We start from the raw sequence: 22,094 nt of genomic DNA on the forward strand, positions 1-22,094 counted from the left end.
ACTGCATTTGGGACTGCATGTCAGACTTACCCACGATACTATCATGTACATTTTTGATATTTCCTGTTTGAACTGTTGCATTTGTCGGTATACCCACCAAAAAAAAATAGTTTTCTGAGTGAAGTTTCTTTGATAAACGGTGTGCTATCATTTACTCAACTTCCACAAAATAGGTGCCTTTCGATCTCAGCTCCACTGGATTTGCTCAAAAAATGTAAATGCTGAAAGGGCTCCAAGGGTATAACCAAACAACATTTGACTGCATTTAATTTTTAAACATTTCTTCCACCCCTTAGTTTACACAACGTGTAATTGTTGCCTGCAGGGTTCGTTTTACGGATTAGTTTTGTAGTTTGAGCAGCCTTGCATTGGTATCTACAGTTAGCTCGGTAAAGTACTTTTTAAGAATGCCTGCACCCCAATACCTGTTAATACATAAATAATGTGCTTGAATGATCTCCTCCCCCCCCCCCCCCATTTTCAAACCATATGCATACGATGCACTGTATAATTCCTCATTGAACTGTGAACAGTCTAACAACTTACAACTAAAAAGTGTGCAAATTGGTCCTCCACATATTGCCTGTCTGTATCTTTCTAAATTTTCATTATTGCACTAAAATGACTTGTTTTATGGCATGACAACATACACATGATTTTGGCAAAAGTGTGAATGATTCACGTGTCTATTTTATTCTTTATTCCCACGTAACTCATCCATGAGCATATTTACTACATGTACAGTACCAGTGGAGTATATATTGCCAGGTTGCAATAAAATTGACCAAACTTTGGAGCTTTGTTCATATGGTGCTTGGTCCTGGATATCCTCTGTGACCGCACCGACTGTTAGCGAAGTGCGTGTGTGCACACTGCTGGTCCTGGTTTAGCCATAGTTCAACAAATTATCCCACTGCCCCAGAGCAACTCAATGAATTACTACCTTAATTGGACCAGTGTATATAATCTAACTACACATATTGAATCAGCGTGATACTCATTTGAGCAAAGCTGGGAATCCTGTTTTGGAATGGTCTTCCTCACCAGGACTTTGCACCCCTGCAAATTAGTGCTTCAAAAGTGAATTGAATGAGATCGAGTGTGTGCGAGGATGTCTTGATTTGTGTGTACTGGGAAAAGAGGGCAAAAAGTACGGAAAGTCTTGGTCTACAGTTGTTGGACAGTTTTAATACGAAGCCCTGATTACACTGCTTCAACTATATTTTCACAGTAACATCGCCGTGGTAATGTAACCTGTGTAGTTTGTAGTTCGCTCACATTTTTTTAAATCGACGGAGTTAACCCCGCTTTTTGAAGATACTGGTAATCACGTGGTAATATTTATTTAAGCCTTCTCCGGCGAATGACTGCAGGCGCGCGCACGCAGGAATTTGCATTTCAGGGCCATTTCAGTGTCCAGATAGTGATACACCCCCTTAAAAATAAATTCTGAAAAATGTAAACGACGAAATCGAAGAGGAGATGAAATCCCTATTGATGTAGCTAAAAAATATTAATGTATTTAAAATAGTAACGAATGGATTATTTTAGAATGTGTATGTAGATCTGCTGCACGTTTCTTTATCAGAAAAAAAACGTGCGCACTATCATGTGATCGAAAGTACGCCCTCTAGGGCACATTTTTTCCACCACCCAACACTGGCACTGTGAGCACAGACAGGTGATCTTTTTAAATAGGCCAGTTTTGCTTTGCGCTTATGATCCGAAAATGGGCAAATTACGTAAAGAGTAGGTAATATTTAAATAATAAAAAACATTTCGAAAAATAAATTACATTGGTTTGCCTTTAAAAAGTCCAGGAACCGAAGTCGATTCATATTTATTCTTTGTTATATTAGCTGTATTCCAAATGATCGTTGTTGAAATTTAGAGTTTAACAAATTAAATCAGATTATATTACAATGTGCTGTTTGTAATAACACAAATGCAACATAATGTGACAATTATTAATGCGAGTTTAAATATTGCATGATGTGTTGTGATAATGCGTTAAAAGGCTCGAATCCTCTGCGAGACACTGGTTTAGTGCCCTCCAGCAACATTCTTTACCCTTCATTAAAAACGCTTTATACCTAAATGGGTTTGTATATAAATTTTAACTATTTGAAAATCACGTGGATGAGGTGCCCTACAATGGGCTAGTAATAATATGCGATATTTTTGTTGAACGTGTATTTTAAATGTTTATTAGTGTGAAGAAATTCTGAATTTTCTAAAATTATGTTTCCACCATTACAGTAGGCACTGATGTGACGCGTGCTGCTGCACTGTCAGCAAAGCGCCGACTCCATGACGCTTCTCGTATGCTCGAGGGCTGCACGGTTTTCGGCAGCTCTGGCCACCGATTCGATAGCTGCGTCCCCTTTGTGCGCTGTTCAGTGGACTGTGCAGTTGTTAGCGTATGCGCTTCCGGAGTTGCGTAGCAACTGCGAAGAGTATCTGAATTGCATCTGGATTGGCTCACAGCAGGAAACGCTCACAGAATGACAAGGAGCCAATCCAAGCACTGTTAGGATCAGCGGATCGCTACAGTTGCTGCGCGGTACTGATGGTTTCGAATACACGTATCGCCCACTTTTTTGTGTGTAAGGTTCGCCCCCTTACTCGCTCTCAGCCAATCGGTCCTCTCTTACGTTTTGTCCCTGTGGTTCCGGTGTTATGGCGGAGCGCCGGAGGAGGGACAAGGGGCTGGTAGGCTTCTACGAGTGTTGTGGGGTAGGGCTGAGGTAAACGCAGTATAAACGGGGATGCTAGTGAATGTTCCCAGTGGCACAGTAGCTTGCCTGTCAGACTAGACGCCGCCCAGCGATTTGATTTTGTATTCCGTACAGAATTTCTGAAAGGCGTGTATATAACATAGCTGACGGCCAGGTAACTTTATTGCTATCCAAAAACAAACTAATGAAATGGACAGCACTTTGTGCACCCCACTGAAACCACAAGTGCATCACAAGCACCCACAACACGTGGTGCTTTAAATAACGTGGTAAATGAATAGGTGATAGCAGAGGCATGTTTCGAAAGGGCTAACTACCAGCATTGACTGCCAATAGTAAGGGGACAAATACATGTGGCATCTGTGTTTTTTCATAGATTAAGTGCTTGCCAAAGTTTGTTTGTAAAATATGGGTTTCTTTCAATGAATATAAATCTGTACAGCACTTGTCCAAATTTTACTTGTGTGACTATTGATTGTTGATTTTATTTATTTATTTTTATTTATTTATTTATTTATTTATTTATTTATTTATTTATTTATTTATTGTTGTTATTTTGATTGACTTTCACCCTCGTCTGTTTCTTCCTGGCTCTTCTCTTTCCCTTTCTCTCTAACCGGTATGTTCTTTTCCCCCATCCCGACTCTTTTCCCTCCCTGTATTTTCCTCTCACATTCCTCTCTCACTTTTTTTTTTGTCTATATCCATCCACGTCCCTTCCCAGAGTCCACGTGTCTCTGAGTCTCTGCCAGCAGAGGGAGCCGGTGGGCGAGGGGCTGCCTGACAGCCCGGCCGTGATGGAAAAGGCAGGGGTCGCCCCACCTCACTGACCGCCAGTGCCGGTAACTTAATTACTATCAACATAAACACTGGCTCACATTCGCTCATCGGTCATAATCCTACAGCTGTAACGGCATGACTGCCGCTGCATCTGTAGGACGTGGGCGCACACGCATGTCTAATGTGATGCTTTTATTGCTGTGTTATCACAAGTCTGCCGGTCATGGCAGTGAACGTAATCATCATTTTAGAGAGGCGGAGAAAACAGGAGTGATCTTACCACTTCAGCGGGGGAGCTGCTCTCCCCCTGGTTTAATCATTCACTTGTGTGGGTCGGTTGAAAGTGAGGCAGTGCCACACGCGTGTGCGTTGTTGGAATCGCGGGTGCAGTGTTTTGATTCTTGTCCCCGTGTGTTCACAGAGTCATGGGGGAAGTGGTGGACCATGGAAGCAGGGGAACTTGTGAGCTGTTACGCACCCTAGAGGTAAACTGGTGAACTCCACCTGCCTGGATTTGACACTGCTGATGGCAAACAGTTTCCGACCAGCCTATTGCACATTGACTTATGGAGACACTGGGAACTTGGACTACTTATCTGACCCTGGAGTCACTCTGTGTGAACACACCTCACATGAATCACTTTTCCTCCACAAGTTGATGAATTTGTCCCATCAGAGTCCAAATTTCAGGTTTGTGTCAACTGATTTTTTTCATACAATGTTATGATGACTCCAAATGTAATTGCATAAAAAGTATGAATGCTTAATATATTCCTGAGTTCTAAGAGGTGTAATTATACTTTAGGTTTCGTGAAGGCATCCAGCCTTGGGAGCTTTCATTCCCCTTTTAAATAGAAGGCTTGGGAGGAGTGGTTCAATTGGTTCAATTAAGCAGTAATTGAGTTAGTCATGTGCTTATGGGCTCAAATTTGAAGGGAGAATCAAGGACTACAGCCTTCCAGGAAAATGATTGGACGCTGACACTCCTGCCGTGTGGGCTGCTCATATTTTCTTAGAGTACTGCGGAACATTCTGGGTCATTGAGAAAAGCCTACCATGCTACAGTGTGTGCTCCTTTAGCTGACTGTTTGCTGGGATTCAAGCACGCCAGTCCTACAGAAGATTATGTTATGGTGTCCTGATTGAGGTGCACACTGTATGCTGGCAAGTTGGGGTGCATAGAAGACAGCATACAAAGTGAACACACCTTTTAAATGCAGTAGTATAGCTCTTACTGAGACAGTGTCATTGCTCCTTACTCAACTTGTGATATGGCCTCTCACTGGCTCATGTGACACAACTGAGCTAATCAGAGGTTAGTGGACAGTACAGAAGATGAGTTCAGAAGTTCAGTCATTATACAGTCAAAACAAATATAGATTTAAATAAGTGGATTTTGGGTTACCTGACCTCAAACTTTATTGTTGTACAGTGAGAAATTTACTGTTGTACAATGAGATTACAAGTTCTCAGCCCCAAACCCGAGAACCAAGAATTAACTGTATATGTTCCTCAAAAAACCTGAAAATACTCAGAAATGCATTACATTTTAGGTTGTTTCTATCATATGCAACTTTCAGATTTCATACTTATATTTGCAAGTGTTTTCAACAACACAGGAGAGGACTGTGTCAGAGGGCATACTGCTGTCATGCAGTGACCCAATCACTCCTGATGTAGCAATACTGTATGGTCAAAATAGCCAAACCAGGTCTTAAAGTGCCAGATAGGTTTCTGGTTTTTGCTTCACCAGTTCATTCGAAACTGACTTTTTGAAATATTGAACTTTGCAAAAAATGTACATTTCGCCCCCACGTTTTCCATTAACATAAAATAATCTCAGGCCACATAAAAAATGTTACCTTTTATGTTTTGAATATTATTGGCCAATTTTTTACTGTTATCATTTTGATTATGAGAAGCATGTTGGTGTGTTTTACTCTGCTCTTTATACAGAGCTACTAAACTAGAAGTACACCGTAGTGGAATGGTCTCTCAGAGCGAAATTATATCCCTCGTTTCTGTTTTCTGGTGGAGGACAGGTGCAGATAGATGGTCCCCCAGAAGCTCACAGTCCCCTCACTGGAGTTCCGTACCCCAGAAGTGGGTCTCCCTGCAGGTTTGTGTGTCTGTCCGCCTGTCTGTCTTGTTTCAGTGGCTGTGACAGACATGTAATGGACTCTCTCTACCACTTGTCTCTGTCTGCCTGTCTGTCTTGTTTCAGTGGCTGTAACAGACATGTAATGGACGCTCTCCACCACTTGTTTTCTACGTGCAGTTCCTGAGCACATTTTTCTGTGGCTAGGAAATCCCCCCTGGGTTTCTATATCTGCCCGCGGACCTGGCTGGGAGCACATGTCATTAAACCCCAGACTGTACAAACAAATACAGGCAGGAGCTACTGCCCCCGGCCGCCTCCTCTCCTGGCCATGCAGAACTAAGCGGCCCATATCAGTGTGAGAATGGTGTTTTCCTCTGTGTGAACGGCATCGCCGGGTGACTGAGCTGGCAACAAATTAACTTCTGTTTTCTTTCCCGTCCATTTTGGGTCCAAAACCGACCACAAGATGGCACTGTTGCGCCAGTTTGCGTTAACGGAGACTGCAGGAGTTTGGAGGAGTGCGCTTCTGTATGTGATGTCAGACACTGCAAGTTTTGGCCTTGAGCCGTTGCACAGGAGGCAGAGGCTGGGTTGTGCTGCTTCACAGGAGGCAGAGGCTGGGTTGTGCTGGTGCACAGGAGGCAGAGGCTGGGTTGTGGTGCTGGACAGGAGGCAGAGGCTGGGTTGTGCTGCTGGTGCACAGGAGGCAGAGGCTGGGTTGTGCTGCTGGTGCACAGGAGGCAGAGGCTGGGTTGTGCTGCTGCTGCTGCACAGGAGGCAGAGGCTGGGTTGTGCTGCTGCTGCACAGGAGGCAGAGGCTGGGTTGTGCTGGTGCACAGGAGGCAGAGGCTGGGTTGTGCTGCTTCACAGGAGGCAGAGGCTGGGTTGTGCTGGTGCACAGGAGGCAGAGGCTGGGTTGTGGTGCTGGACAGGAGGCAGAGGCTGGGTTGTGCTGCTGGTGCACAGGAGGCAGAGGCTGGGTTGTGCTGCTGGTGCACAGGAGGCAGAGGCTGGGTTGTGCTGCTGGTGCACAGGAGGCAGAGGCTGGGTTGTGCTGCTGGTGCACAGGAGGCAGAGGCTGGGTTGTGCTGCTGGTGCATGCTCGCTCGCTTTTTCGTCCCACTGCTGCTTTGTAACTGCAGCTTAGAGGATTACGCATTACTTGAGTTGGTGCGATTTGGGTGTGTTTGTAGGTGCAAATCGTCTTAAAGCGTTTTGTTTGTTGTGTTGTGTAGGACGAAGTGAGACTGCGGTTGCATGAGGAGGAGGTGCGCGGTCCCACTTTGATATTTTGAAGCCCTGGTGTCACTAAATCAGTAATGATAAAATGCCAGGGCACACCTTTTTTTTACTCTCGCTGTATATAACCAGTCTCTCGGTTCCAGAGCTGGGAGAGGTGAGTCCCTGGGCTCCATCCAGGCCGAGATTAAGTGCCTGTTTCCGTGTGTGAGAAGTAAGCCTCCTGGACTTTGACCCCTCAGGACTGGGCACTCTAAGCATACTTTTACTGCCGTACGGTTTGACAGAAGTGCCCTGTTGGACTAGCTGAAGTGGAGCACCGGCTGTCGTCCAGCTGGCTGGCTTTCTTTTACGCCCCTGTCTTGTTTTTGCAGCAGGCCTGCTCGCGTGCTCTGGCTCCGTACGCAGTGCACACGCCCACCGCCCGTGCGCTCGGCTGTGGCTCTGTGCTCTCCCTGTACATGCAGCAGGCCTGTTTCTCAGCTGTGGCTCTGTGCTCTCCCTGTACACGCAGCAGGCCTGTTTCTCAGCTGTGGCTCTGTGCTCTCCCTGTACACGCAGCAGGCCTGTTTCTCAGCGGTGCGGACGCCGCTGAGATGTGACGCGATGCTCTTCTCCCCGCCGCCGTCTCTCTCTGGGTCAAGGTTGAGGGTCGAGACACTGCAGGTCGGTTCGAGAGGAGCCGGAGGCGTTTGTGGCGCTCTTTAGCATACGCTGCTGATAGCTGCGCACTTAGCCTCTGAGTGAAATCTCTTGTCTGTAACTAAGCGCACACAAGCCTGGTATTCCACCATTCTGATTGGTGGGAAAAGTGGGGGAGGGGATTTATGAAGGGGATACTCTTAAGTGACTTGTCAATGAAACTTCATTAACAGATTGTTTGATTTTGCCGGTGGCGTGTCGTGAGGGTGCGTCTCTGCGCGTCTCTCTGACGATGCGCGTGCGCTCGCCGTCTCTGTGGCCTGCTCTCCCGCTGACGCTGTCGTTATTGTTCCTGACAGGAGCGGCACTGTGGGGTTTCACCGTGCCGCTATCGTAGCGTCTCTCCGTGTTGCTGTGCATCGATCTGCGTTCTTCTCTCCCTCGTCTCCCGGGACCCGCGGCTCTTCCCTAACGACGAGGGTCCGGCTGCGTTTCCTGCCAAGACGAGCGCGCTTCTGCGACGCGTTCGCCGATTCTCATCGAGGCGCCGGCTCGCGCCGGCCTGCTTTCAGCCGCTATCGACGAGGAAGCGCAAATACCCTTTACGTTCTGAGACCGAGGTGAGGTGACCCCACTCTCAGCCCTCTTGTCTTCCTGCCAGTGTTTCCTTCCCCGTGCTCTCTCTTGTCCTCCCTCTCTCCCTCTTTCCTTCCTGCGCATTCTCCTTTCTTCTTCACTCCGTCCCCCTGTCCTTCCTACGCCGCGCAGTAGAGCCATGGGGTCAGAGAGGTCGTGACCTCTGCCCTCAGCGCTGTGGGGGAGCCCAGGCCACAGGAAGCGCCGCAGTGGGGACATGTCCGCAGAGCGCCTTCACCCTCCCGCCTACCCCCCTCAAACCCGTGAATTATCCCGCTCATCACTGCTGACGGCCACCATGTTGGCTCTGTGGGCGTGAATATGGGTGGGTGTTCCTCTCCAGCCCACCGTCATTGCTCATCATTCAACTTTTTATTTTAATATTTTTTGTATAATAAGCGCGCCACCACACCCACCCTCTCCAGAGAACCACTTTATTTTTATTTATTACTCTCGACTTGATCATGCACAGTGACGCCATTCCAAACACCCATTCCCCACCCCAGTGTCTCACCACCCAATATTACAACATATTCACTATGAGTTATTTTCAGGTCTGACAGACAGATGGACAGACAAGACGTAGAAACGGACAAGACCGGCTGACGTATCAGTAGACAAGGACAGGAAGGCTGACAAACAAAACAGATAGACAAACAGCGTGAACTAGGACTGAGACGAGTCTACATTTATATGTTGTTGGTAGGATTATTTGTGCGCACTTCCTTGTTCGATTTTGTGCTTGTCGGTAAATGCACCAGTTCAGTTTGCGTGACTGTTAAGCACAAGGCGTGTCCATCCTTTGGTGCTTAATGTGTGTGTCTCCTGGTGTGGCCGTAAGTCAGTCACTGTGTAGTGGTATCCGTCAATCACCTCAGTCAGCCTGTGACATCTCCCCTTACCCCGCCCCCAGTGTGAAGCTTCCCGGCAGGAGCTGCATAGGGCCGATTTCCTTGCTCTCCATGGCAACCAGCTTGCTGACCCGTGCTTGGCACCGCTGTCAGGATGGCACACACGTGCTTTTTGGCCCACGAGCAGATACCCCCCTGCTCTTCCTTCCTGCCCCTCTCTTCCTCTCAGTCCCACCTCTGCGCCTCAGAGTGTAGCTCATGCAGGCCTGTGAGAGGCCTAGCCAGTGGCAGGAGGGTAACGCAGGGTGAGCTTGCAGAGAGAAACATGGTCTGTGGGCTGTGACATTGATCCTAGTGTCTCACCGGACAGCAGGAGACCTGCAGTATCGTTCACTTCATACCCTGTGGGCGAAGTTCATAACTGTGTCTTCCGTTACGCTCTGACACTCGGATGAAAGCTCTAAGCTGTCCTAGTTCCTTTGAGAAGGTACAGTAACTGCATTCTGTCCTCTTGCCCTAGTTCTCATTTACCTTCCGTGCGCACACTGTATGTATTCAGTCTTTAATGCAGGTGTGTGACATTTTTGACGTGTTCCTAACGGTCTCTATTGCCCTCCATCTCCGTTGCCCCCCTCCTTCCTCCCGGCTCTGTACGCCCCTCAGTGGCTCTGTGGGAGAGGGAGGAGTCGGCGAGGGGCATCGGGGGGACCCGCCGAGAGCTGCGCAAACGCAGCTGTGCAAACGCGCGCGCGTCGTTAGCGGCCCTCCGCGAGCGCGTCTGGCGGGCACTTCAGTCGGGCCGCCGCAGGAAAGGAAACATCACACCCCCTGCTAACCTGCCCTTATCTTTACGGCGCACCTGTGACCGGGCCAGAGCAGCGCTGGGCTAGCCTGCTCACCTCAGTGTGTCTGCCTGTCAGTCAGTGTCATATTTTTTAAAAATCAGTCAGGGAGAATGGGAATGGTGGGGGGGGGGTGGTGTTGGACATAAGCAGGACTTTGTGGGGAGTGTGCGGATATGGCGCCCCCCTGGTTCACCCCCAGCCCCGGCTCCCCCCAGATGTCCCAGAGCAGTAGTTGGAGTGATGGCATCAGCAGTTTGGGGAACCATGGAAACTCAGCCTCGGCAACAGGGGCTTACTGTGGGCTGAAGGTGAGGGCTGAAGAAGCAGGAGGAGGAGGTGAAGGAGAAGAGGACGGTATAGATAGATGGATGGAGATGAGGAAGAGGAGCAGGAGAGTGAAGTACTGAGGCACGGGACAGAAGGACAGTGACGGGCGTTGATGGGTGTGGAGTGGTGGGGTCAGCAGAGCGAGGGGAAATATCCATCATTATGAAACGTCGGAAGAAGCGTCCGTCACAAGAACACTGGCACTGTCCATTGATCCACTGAGCTGAATAAGTGCTCTGTTGATTAAGTTCTGCAACTGTACAGAGGCGGGTTCTTTTTATGGAGCACTAATTCAGCTGCGCAAGAGCAGTTAAGATTCCTGTGGTTTCTGTGCCTCTGGGGTACGGAACATGAATGGCTGGAAGCAGTTTGTCATTTCCATTGTTGTTGTTGTTGTTTTTGTGCACTGCTACAAGTTGACATCCAGATCATCAGTGCCATTGGTTCAGAGTACCAGTGTGCCACTATCCAATTGGCCATCCCAGCTGCCAGTCACATTCGGCGTTCTGAATGTGGGAGGAGTCAGTCCCTTAATTGGTGGCATGTGTATGTTGTTACAGCTAGCAGCAGCGATGTTACTGTAATAAACATAATGACCCACAGCAGTTGGAATATAATTAGGGATGAATACAGTAAAGGTCTTTATGAGGCATAATCTCTGTTTTCCAGTGCGGACGGAGAGATGTACTGGTCTTTTTTGGTCCACAGAGCCATATTTGGATCTCGGGACCATATTTTTTTGCTTTACTTGTTGAGAACATTGGGAAAGGGTGAGATGGTTGTGCACGTGTTTGGGTGTGTGTGTGTGTGTGTGCGTATGTGCATGTGTGCAACCCAGGGTTTGTACGAATTATGCAATGCACTGCAATCTACAGACGCCCCCGCTTTCTGAATTAAACATAAAGCAATCAGATGCTACCAATGGTGGTCTTGAGAGGACAAGAATGAGACGTTTGAGCGAACAGATGTTACAGGGCGTTGCTCCTGATCTGTCTACACCTCTTGTGACGGAGTCTCCCGCTACATTTCCATCAGAACTCCTGTGCTGACTGACAGAATGGCGTAAAGTGAGCTTGCTCGACCCACCCCGAGCCTGCATGGAGCCCAGCCAGCAGCAGACCCCGCTGCCAAATTTCCAGGGCTGGATCTCACTTAGCCCGGCAAACGAAATGAGCAGTATGAAACGGGGCAGAACCACCCAGGCTAGCAGCCCTGGAGGGCGCAGTGTGACAGTTGGGTGAAGGTTGATAGCGTTTTAGCCACCTCTCTCAGCTTTTGTTATTTACTCGTGCCGATGTGCGTTGTGTGTACAGGAATCACAGCATATTGGCGCCTGCACACTCGCATACCGCAGAAATGATCCATACCCATACAGACGAGCAAAGAAGGCTGCGTTAAATGAGTAATATGGGGAATGTGCTCAGAAAAATGAATAAGTGTTCTTTCATAGCTGTGACATGTCCTTTTTTTTACAGTCGCCTGTTTTAAGTTTATCTCAATGCTCGGAAACTTTATCATGGCTTCCTGTGGCCTCCTGTGGTTCACTAGGGTGTAGAAAACAAGGTAGCACTCCTGTAGAATCCATGCGCCGTCCAGCACCACAGGGAAAGACAAAAAGTCTCAGAAAGAACTAGACAAGATATTGTTGACCGTCGCAAATCGGGAGATGGTTACAAACAAATAACCTAAAGGTCCTGCTTCCCACTGTTATGTCAATGAATAAGGGGTTTTAAAGCACTGGAACAGTGGTGAACTTGTCTGTCAGGTACATCTTGCCCACACACACAGTGAGGTGGGAGGAAAAAACATCCAAAGATCACAGTTGGAGATCTACAAATTTTAGTTGCAACTTGGGAAAGTTTCAGACATCACCTCCATGCCAATTGGATTTTTTGCAGGTTTGCAAGAAAAAAAACAACTTTCAAAATTCCAATTGAATTTCAATTGGAACCAGGTGTCACATGAGACCAAAATTCAGCCTGAAGTCAGTGGTGTGTGTGGACAAAAATAAACTGAAACGTGGTGATATTAATTAATTGTTTTGCATGTATTTGTCCTGGGGTTCTTGTCAAGGTCAATGGAATCTTGAACACCAGTAAGACATTTTAGCCAAAAGCCTCTGCCAGGAAGCTCATACTTGGCTTCACGTGGATCTTCTTGGAAGACGATGACCTCGAGTCCACACTAATCAAAATGCAGAAAGAAATTTCTAATTGACCATAAAATCAACATTTTGCAATGGCCCTCTCCAGATTTTGACACCACTGAAAACTTGTGGTTTCAATAGAAGAGGGGAGTCCATAAGCACAAAACGAAGCATATCAAGCATCTGGAAAAATTTTATGTGGAGGAATGATCTAAGTGTGTTCTCCAATCTAAGCCATTATCGGAAAAGGCTCTGTGCCATTGAATTTTTGCAGGGTCAGCGCGCACAGCCAGGCCATGAAAACTGGTGTTTTTTATGGGAGAAATAAATGTACAGTTTGAGATTTTAAGATTTAATTTTGATCAATTCTGTTGAATCACTAATAAAGTGAGACATATTCCTCATGCTGGAAAAGTAAAATATAGCTCAGTATATCAGACTATTTATTTGATCGTCCTTTTTTTGTTTATTGTTATGAAGGGCGCCAGTACGTTTTGAGGTCACTGTATACGCCACGCTGAGCCTGACAATTGCACGGTTGCGCATGATGGTGCTTATTCGTGCCACCTAATGGCACCAGTATTACACATTACAAAAGAGCCTTTCACCCCCCTCCTGCGACTGTCATAATGCCAGATTTTCGATTAGCGCCCCTCTCGTTCTCTGGTATTGTGAACGCGGCAACAAGATGGCAGGAGGCCGGTTTTATAACTGACACACATGAGGCTCGCGATGCCACCTTAAATAATAAGCTCCAGTCAGCACAGTTTGTTCAGTTTAGGACTGTTTGGTCCGGGCAAGCAAATTGAGTGATGTGCGAAGGGAAGGGGTGTCGAGGAGGACAGGAGAAAAGGGTGGGAAGGAGACACGGAAGTGGCCGGGAGGAAGAGAGGGATGGGGACGGTGGTGACACTGAAAGAGTGAGGCGAACCGGGAAGAGCCGTGGTGAGATATTGTGTACAAAGCAGACGAGTTCATTTTAGAATCTGTTTTCTGTGCCTTGAGATAATTATTCTATTCAATTCGACTATATTATATTCAATTCGCCCTTTTAACAGAGACACTGTCACAAAGATGCTTTACAGTGGAATTGGGCAAAAATCCTGGCCTGAACCCCCAAAAAGTGAGCAATTGAGGTAACAAAAAAAAAAAAACTCTAAAACTCCCCAATGAGGGGAAATCTCGGGAGGAACCCGGTTACAGAGGGGAGCCCGTCCTCTGCTGGCCAGCCTGGTGTAAGAGTTAACAGTGAATGAATGGTAGCAGATTATGTCTTGCTCTTCTCTGTGCTTCCGTCGCTGTGCTTCTGTCCGTGTTTGTGGATGTCAGTGATGGAAGGGAAGGAGCGAAGCAGTGAGACGGAAGACATGCGCGCAGGAGGAGGCCAGCTGCTGGGACACACGCACAGGCTCTGACACACACAGCTCTCCCCACGCTCAAACAAGCTACACTACACAGAGCACTCAACACACAGCCCTACATGCAGCCTACACACACACACAGCTCACTACACACACAGCTCTACACACCACACACAGCTCTCTCTACACACAGCCACACACACACACAGCTCTCACCACACACACAGCTCTCTCACACCACACACACAGCTCTAACACACACACACCACACACCCACTCCACACACACACAGTCTCACACACCACACACACTACACACACACAGCTCTCTACACACACATCACACAGCTCTCACACACAGCTCACACACACACACAGCTCTCTCACATCACATCACACACTCCACACACACAGCTCTCCACACACACACACAACACAACAGCTCTCACACACACACAGCTCTACACACAGCTCACCACACAGCTCTCTACACAGCTCTCACACACTCTACACACACACATCACATACACACACACTCACACACTCACACAGCTCTCTCACACTCACACACACACACACACACACTCACACACTCACACAGCTCTCACACACACTCACACACACTCACACACACACACAGCGCTAACAGGTTACCTCAACTCAGCACACTCCTGTGCTTTTCTCTACACTTGTAGTGAGAGCTGGAATGGCTCAAACTGTTATCTGCATTGGAAGGGCTATTTCCATGTCTGAGAGCACGCATGCATACACAGCTGTATAACACCTCCTTACCAATGGACAGATTTGAATTTGAGATGTATTTTCTTTATTTGTATTCATATTAAAAAATAAAAAAAATCAAACGAAATTATGACTCCTGAGAGTTCATTGCTTACTTTTTTGTTGTTGGTTTTGTTAAACAGTATAGAGCGATTCTCCCTGCCCCCACCTTTCCATTTTTCATTTTCTCCCCAGTTTGGAATGGGCTAGCGTAAGTGCAGGCCGGTCCCATTGTTACAGCCCCAGGAGGGAGTACACTAGTGCTGGCTTCCTCCGCGGGCCTCCCAGTCTCCGTCAGCACTGGCCTCTGGCCCAGTCACGGGCTCGTCCCTGACCTGAGAGCCGGCTCCTCTGCTGCATGCCCCACTCAGCAGTGTCCCTCCAGGTCCCCCTCAGTCTGACACGCAGTTGCTCGCTTCTGTAACGGGTGGCCTTGAGTTGGCCTTGAACGTGAGGCCCAGAATGCAGGAAACGTCAGCAGCGCATCAGCGCAGGAGGTGAAGAACGGGACAGGGCGATTCGCATTTCTGCGGGCTCTCTCACCGCCACACAACGATGGGGACGGCCGCCATTATCACAGTCAAGTTCGTTTCAAAAAACTTTAATTCATTCAATCTTATACTACAGCGATTTATCGTTTTTTGTAACAGTGCAATGGCGTGCCAGTGCCAAATGTATTAAGTTTCATTAGATTCGAAAGTTACCATGGTCCTGGCCAAGATTGCTGACCACATTCTTTTCAGTTATGTAAAAACACCTTTTTTTTTCTCCAGTGTGATTTTTACTCATACGTGTTATGTACATTCGCCTATAATTTAATGTAATTAGTAATGGATGATAATGTAAAACACACTAATGATGAATTTGTTCTCTTTTCTCATAACTACCGTGCGTGTTCGTCCGGTCTTTGTTATGTAATGTGTTACGGGTAACACAGAAGTAAAGCATACCTTAAAAGCATGAACGAGAGAACGAGAAAGGGGGCGGGGCGGGGGGGAAGGGGGGCGTGAAATTTGACTAAAATAGGAGAGCGAGCGGAGAGGGAGAGATGTGTTTTTAATGGAAACAGGAAAGCTGAACGGAGGTCAGGAACTGGGGAGTTAGTTATTTTTCCCACTCTTTTTAATTGAGCGAGAAGGGAGGGCGACGGAATGGAAAGGACATGAGTCACGGTGACATGGGGAGGGGGGGTATAAGGGGGGGGGGGGGGTGAGAGGGGCAGTGTTTACTGCAAAGAGAGGGAGGGGGGCGTCATTAAAGCAAACCCTCACTGACCGGTGTGGACACACCACTGCCTTAACAATGGCACTGAGAGGCGGCATACTCTCAGCTGCCGGACCGCCACACATTTACATTTCCCATAAAGACGAGGGCACTGAATGGGTACACATTGTGGACACGGAGATACATGAACTCCTCACTTCATGAACTCTGACACACGGGTCAGTTGAGAGCGTTAGCACAGACTGACTTACTGGGGGGCGAGGGGGGGGGGTCAACACAGAATAATCGAGCTGACTGGACACTACAGTGGAGATATAGAGCGATTGAAAAGATAAAGAGAGAACAGAAGTCTGATACTGATAAATTCTTCAAATTCTCCGATCATCTCCGTCCCCTGCTCTTTGTCCTTCTTTCCTTCTCTGAAATTTTAAATGAGAACACTTCATTGGAATGACCAGCATCCAGCAGTAGTTCCTCAGCGGTGACATATGCCGTTAGTATCGTGAACCCTCCCATTAGCATAGCTTAAAGATAACAATATCTCTCCCCTCTTCTTTGCCTCTCGTTCTCTCTCCTCCCTTGTGGTGCACAAAGCAATCCTTCATTCAGGCTCGCTCGAGAGTCGCTCAGAGTTCATCGGAAATTATTTTTAGCCGGGGGGGGTAGAGCGAGTGCCTTGAAGGAGCGAAGGAGAGAGCAGGCGGAGAAGGGCTTGAAAGAGCAGAGAGTTATGGAAAGGGGGCAAAAGGTGGAAAGATGGAAGGGAAGGTGTGAAGAAAACGGTTTGGCGAAGAGAGGAAAAAAAAAGATTTGTCGAGTGTGTCAGCGTCAGGCTGCAAGGCAGTGCAGATGATGACCGTAGTAGAGGGGGGGGAAAAAAGGACCCAGAACTGAGGCTATAAAACAAGGGAACAGCGGAAAGAAAAACAAACATCTAGTTCATAAATAGACGGGAGAGGAAAGAGGCAAGGTTGCAGTGCGTAAAAAAAGCGAACAAACACAGCGACGGTGACGGAAGGCGGCTGGGAGAGTGCGGGCGGCTGCAGAGGGAGAGCGGGAGAGAGAGGGTGACACTGCCCCAGCAGGAAACCAACGCAGCGGTGGAGCTGCCCTCATTGTTCTTGGAGGGCGAAGGGCGCCTGATATCAGTGCGATTAAAATGTCCGGGGCCGCTGATTGAGGGGGCCCCTCTCTTTAAATAGCGCCGCGTTGCCTGCGCTGCCCTTCCCCTCTACCTGGTTAAAAATAACCTGCCGTACTCTGCTGTGATGCTTGCCGTCCCCGGCCCGCCAGGACAATAACAGGAGGTTCGCGGAATTTCTCACCAAACAACGACGGCGACCGCGCGGTCAAGTCCCCCTTCGGACTTCCTCTCTCGGAAGAAGAGAGGCCAGCCGACAGGGACCTGCTGCATGTCGAAAAAAAAGCAGTTTTAACTTGGACGGAATCCATCCAGATGACTGTATTGCTCATTTTGCAGTGGGGTTTTAATAGAAGAGCTGTTGTTCAAGGTTTTTCAGGGTCTTCATTGCCAGAGTGCTGCCATTTGTTTCGGTGAATGAGTGCACACTAGCATAAACACACGGGCCTGTGTTTGGCTATCCGCGCTATGTTTACGCTCATCTGTAGCAGTGTTGCCCAGCTTCAGTCACATGACATTCCTTTTCGTGAAATTGAGGAAAGAAAGAGCGAGGAAAGAAACCCCAATCCAGACTGGAATGGAACCCAAGGCTCTGGCCCACCCGCGCAGCGTGATTTTACCTTGTCCCTCCCCTCCCTCCGCCCCCCTCCCCCACCACCCCAAAGCTTGAAACGGGTTTGCATTTTATTTGTAGATGGTCCAAAGTTTTTGTTTAATATGGCTCCTCATAAATCCCCACACTACTTTTATTGTCTGGAGTTAGTGCCTTTGAATGCAGATCGTTTGCCTGGCTTTGGCTCTGTGCTGATAGTCGGAGGTGCAGCCTCGCATACTTGGCGATTCCTGCCAGACCCGAACAGACAGACGTGGACAGTGCAGTACAGTGAGCGTTCTGGCTTTGGTCCCCTTTCAGCTATGCCTGCTATGTTCAACACAGACAGAGAGCTGACCTGAATACGTATCCTCCTCTGCACCGAGAGAGAGAGAGAGAGAGCTACAGAGCTGGAGTGAGTGGGGGTTGAGTCAGATCGAAAGAGCAAGCTTCAGTTTTTAGGAAGGTGAAGGCACGGTCAAAAGAAAACTGTCTGTCGGCCCCCGATTGTTAATCAATCAGTGCCAATCTAATCAAACAAAATCTCGCTTATCCCCATTTTTCCGATATAAAGCAGGTTCGCAGGAGTGAAGGACATGTATAGAAGGAAAGGAAAGCAATGGGATCAGCATAGTAAGGACCGAAAGATGGGCGTTTCGTGAGAAGTGCTCTGGTGTTTGTGGAAACCATGAGCAATTTTGAGCCTTGTGTTTTCTGTGAATAGTGATAGATTTGAAGCTGTTCGTGCCTGCAGGGCTAATTATTTGCAAGGAAAGGAGGGAGGTGCAGAGCATCAGTTTCGAATTTGGATGTAGGCCCGTTGCCAGCTCCAGTGGAAATGATTCGTGTTCTAACATTCGATACCGTTCATCGAGCAGTCCAACCCGTACTGTATTTTGTTCAGGAGAATTTATGTGGTGGATTCAGAGACAGAGTAGGACCAACCAGCGTGCACCTGCCAAAACCTACAATTCCAAGATTCACCTCATTGGCGATGTGCAAGAAAGCAAGGTAGAAGCGAGAGAGAGAGAGAGAGAAAAGAGAAGTCTAGCATTCTATTAAATCCCCATAGACCAAGTTTGGTTTGTGAGAGTGGAAGAGATAATTTAAAAAGAACAGAGCCAGATCCCACCCCTGCACACCCTATCTGCAGGGTAAATTCTGCATTTAATTGACTACATTTGTGTGAAATAAAGAAGGGGAGAGCTTGAGGCTTCCAGAGAGTCTGTAGCATGTTTGTCATTTTGCTCTGTGGTAGTTCACTTGAATAAGTTGCACTTGTTTAGACTACTATTGCAATTAAGGAGCAGGCATTCCAACACCTAGGGTGAAACAAAACCACCTTTCTCAGGTTCCCTTGCAGGTTTTATACATTCACATCCATGCTCACCTGTTAAACCTGTGTAAGGACAATTACCAAAATAGATGTTACCTATGAAGTTAAAATGTACCCGTGTAAAACATAATAGCTTTATTTATTTCATTGGAGTGAAAAAAAAAACAAGGAAAGAAGAAAAAAAGCACTTCTGATAAGTGCTGGGACTGAATTCACAAAACCTTTATGTGCCAGTCTGAGTATCTAAATAATGTTGGGCAGTGTTTCAATAGTCTTGTGAATAAGTTAAATATTTCTGAAGGTGGATAAAACCAACTGGAGTTTGTGTAAATATGCTCTTCTAATAGAGAGCAGATGGAAGTTTAGCAATGCAGGGTTGGGAGGAACCCCCCTCTTAGTCTGGAATGCAGGTGTGTTCCTTATCAACTGTCGCTATGCACTGTCATGCACTGTACCTTCTATTGTTCCGCAGTAGCTATGTTACACAGTAGCCTGCAGCAGACAGATATACATAGCTGCTGGATTGCCTTTAGTGATTCAGTATTCAGAGAAGTCAATTCAGTCCATTCTACAGACCTGACTTTATGGTCTGTAGTAGGCTATATATTTCTGGTTCGCCATTCTAATGTACTTGAGGGGCCCAAAGTAACAAGGCTCAGAATAACACTGTGTTGAACTTAAGATCCGTGGACTGACCACACCAGACTATGTGGCACCAAATTATGAGCCAGGGCCAATTGCTTCTTTGTGTTGTTGCGGTATGTATGCATGTCTATACATTTATGTGTGTTTGTACAACGTATGCATGGATACATTCGCAGTACATGCAGTGGAACGAATCTCTCTTCGTGCAAGAATTTGAGCAAATCCATTATACAGTCTTATGAGCCAATTAACATCACTCTGAAAGTGCCCGTGGCAGTAACAACAGTACTGCTCGCTCTCTTCCAACCTCCATTGTTCTCTGTCTCTCTTTTTCTTTCCATCTTTCCATTCTAATTATATTCACTTTGCTTTTGTTGGCATGACAAAATGATCTGCTGCTGAAGCAGTGTAGCCATGGACAGCCGTATGCAGGGTCAAAGTAACATAGCTGGACGTGTTTTTAAAGCAAAAGAAGCAAACATACCAATAACGAACATGAATGTCTCCCTTTTTAAAGAAGTTACTGCCATTCTGTTCAGAGAGGTCAATGGGCAACCTAATGTTCCAATTCAAATGCAGGTCCTCCTTTCTGTATCTCTAGCACACACATACAAATGCACACTCCTTTTATCCAGTCTGCAGTATCATTAGGGCTGAAGTAAATATTGACCCCGTGTGGCTCTTGACACATTTCTGATTCTGACACATTTCCATTTCTACCTCTCCCACCATTTACTCTTTCTCTCTCTCCATTTTTAATTCTCTCTGTTTGCTGCTTGCCTATATTTCTCTTGCATAACTATTATGATAAGAAACAATTTGGGTATTTGTGTTCGTTTAGTGGTCACTATGATTTGTTATCATGTGCATGGTTGATGTAATCATAGAGTATAATAATACTATCTGAAGGATGATAATTTGTGGGATTTCTCAGTGTCAATACTTTCTAACCCTCACAAATAAACCCTCAATTATTAACGACGCCCTGGTGCTTTACATTACATTTTTCCCCTCTGTCTTTTACCAGTGCCTCAAAGATCTCTGCAAGATCAACAGTGTCAAGCTCCCTGTTGGGCTCCCTGAGCATGTCGGCTTTGCGCGAGGGCATTCCCCCCGACAATCTGCACGCGAGCGAAAAGAAAATGGGTGCTGATGGCGGGTGAAATAATAGCCCCGGTGGAGGGATCTGCCCTGGCCTGTGATGTAATTAGTCACAGCAGCGATCTGAGACAAATAACAGGGCCCTTGCACCGCACCAGCACCGATACACGCTGATAGGCGCGGTAATGCTAACAGTGATTCACTGATAGGCACGCCGCTAATAACAGGGTCGGACGCGCCGGTTCACTGACCCTGCGGTTAGATTACCCAACTCCGCGACATGGTACATGGCACGTTGGCACCGCGGGTGGCTTTCGCGTTTCTTACAGACGTTCCTTTCCTGACTTGGGGGGTGAAGGAGGGAAGGGTGGGAGGCAGGGGGTGGATTTATATTTGGGTGCTTCATGAAAATGAAATCAGGAAAAGCACTCATCTCTTCGGGTTTTTGTGGTCCACCCGTGGACTGGCACATTGATACCTGTGCCCTTCGCTGATATTCTGGCACTGCCACATCAAGCTTGTTCACTGATTTTAAATCTTTCTTATCGGCCTACATTTATTTAATTACTATAGACACAAAATGCCCCAAAATAAGTTTTTGTTATTTATTTCGCTCGTGGCTTTCACAGAAAATATGTTTCAATAGGCTACCATTTATGGATCATGGATTTTATATTTTAAAACACTGATTCAACTAAAGCTACAAACAAACTCCCTGCACAAACGGACGCAAAGGTGTTAACATGACTTGCACTGTCTTCATGCTTACCTAAACTGACTTTCGTACAGACAAATATTTGATTTTTAAATTATATATACCAATATCATGACCAGACAGTGCATTCACTGAGTAAATATGTTCATCATTATAATAGTTTTATTGTCGTAAACCAAGAAGATAACACTGATTCCAAGTTCAGAAGCATGCTTCTGTCACCGTCATATTGACGTCGACGTCCCAATAAGATAGAATTCTACAGATCCGTGACAAAATCCATAACAGGCACTCGACAGCACTGCTTACCCATAGTATCTCCTCTACTGCCAGGAAATGGCAAAAGGCTTATCGACAGCTGAAAAAACAAATGCTCTCACTTTTCAATCTGTTTTTTCTCAAATATTCCTAAGTCAAATCACTTTCATCTGACTGACTCCCCTCGTGGGATACCGTTATCAACATTCCGTATTTTGCATCAGTATGGCCAAGGCTTCGCCTGGGCGTTAGCGGAACGATCCGGCTGGAACATTATAATTTTCTTCAAAGCTTCGTCGAAATTTCATCCAAAGTTGCGCTAACATATTAACAAAGCGCTGTTTGGTGACGTCATGAAATTGATGAATTATACGTTATTGGTCTGTTAAGAACTCCGGTAGTCTCGAAATCCAAAGACCTGTAAACCGTACGATTGAAGATGCTGTCTACAATAGCCTTAATTTGATAAATTATTTATGTGTATGCAGTCTTCAATCGACACATTGGCGTTTGCAACAGAGATATCACAGTATGGCGATAATTGTAACCACAACACATCCTAATAGGATACGGTTCAACTGCAATCTAAAGCTGCTTTTAACTCGAGCACCCTCTTGCTTGATAGATTAGCGTGTTT

Source organism: Anguilla rostrata, chromosome 1 (genome assembly GCF_018555375.3).
Source record: "Anguilla rostrata isolate EN2019 chromosome 1, ASM1855537v3, whole genome shotgun sequence".
NCBI lineage: Eukaryota > Metazoa > Chordata > Actinopteri > Anguilliformes > Anguillidae > Anguilla > Anguilla rostrata.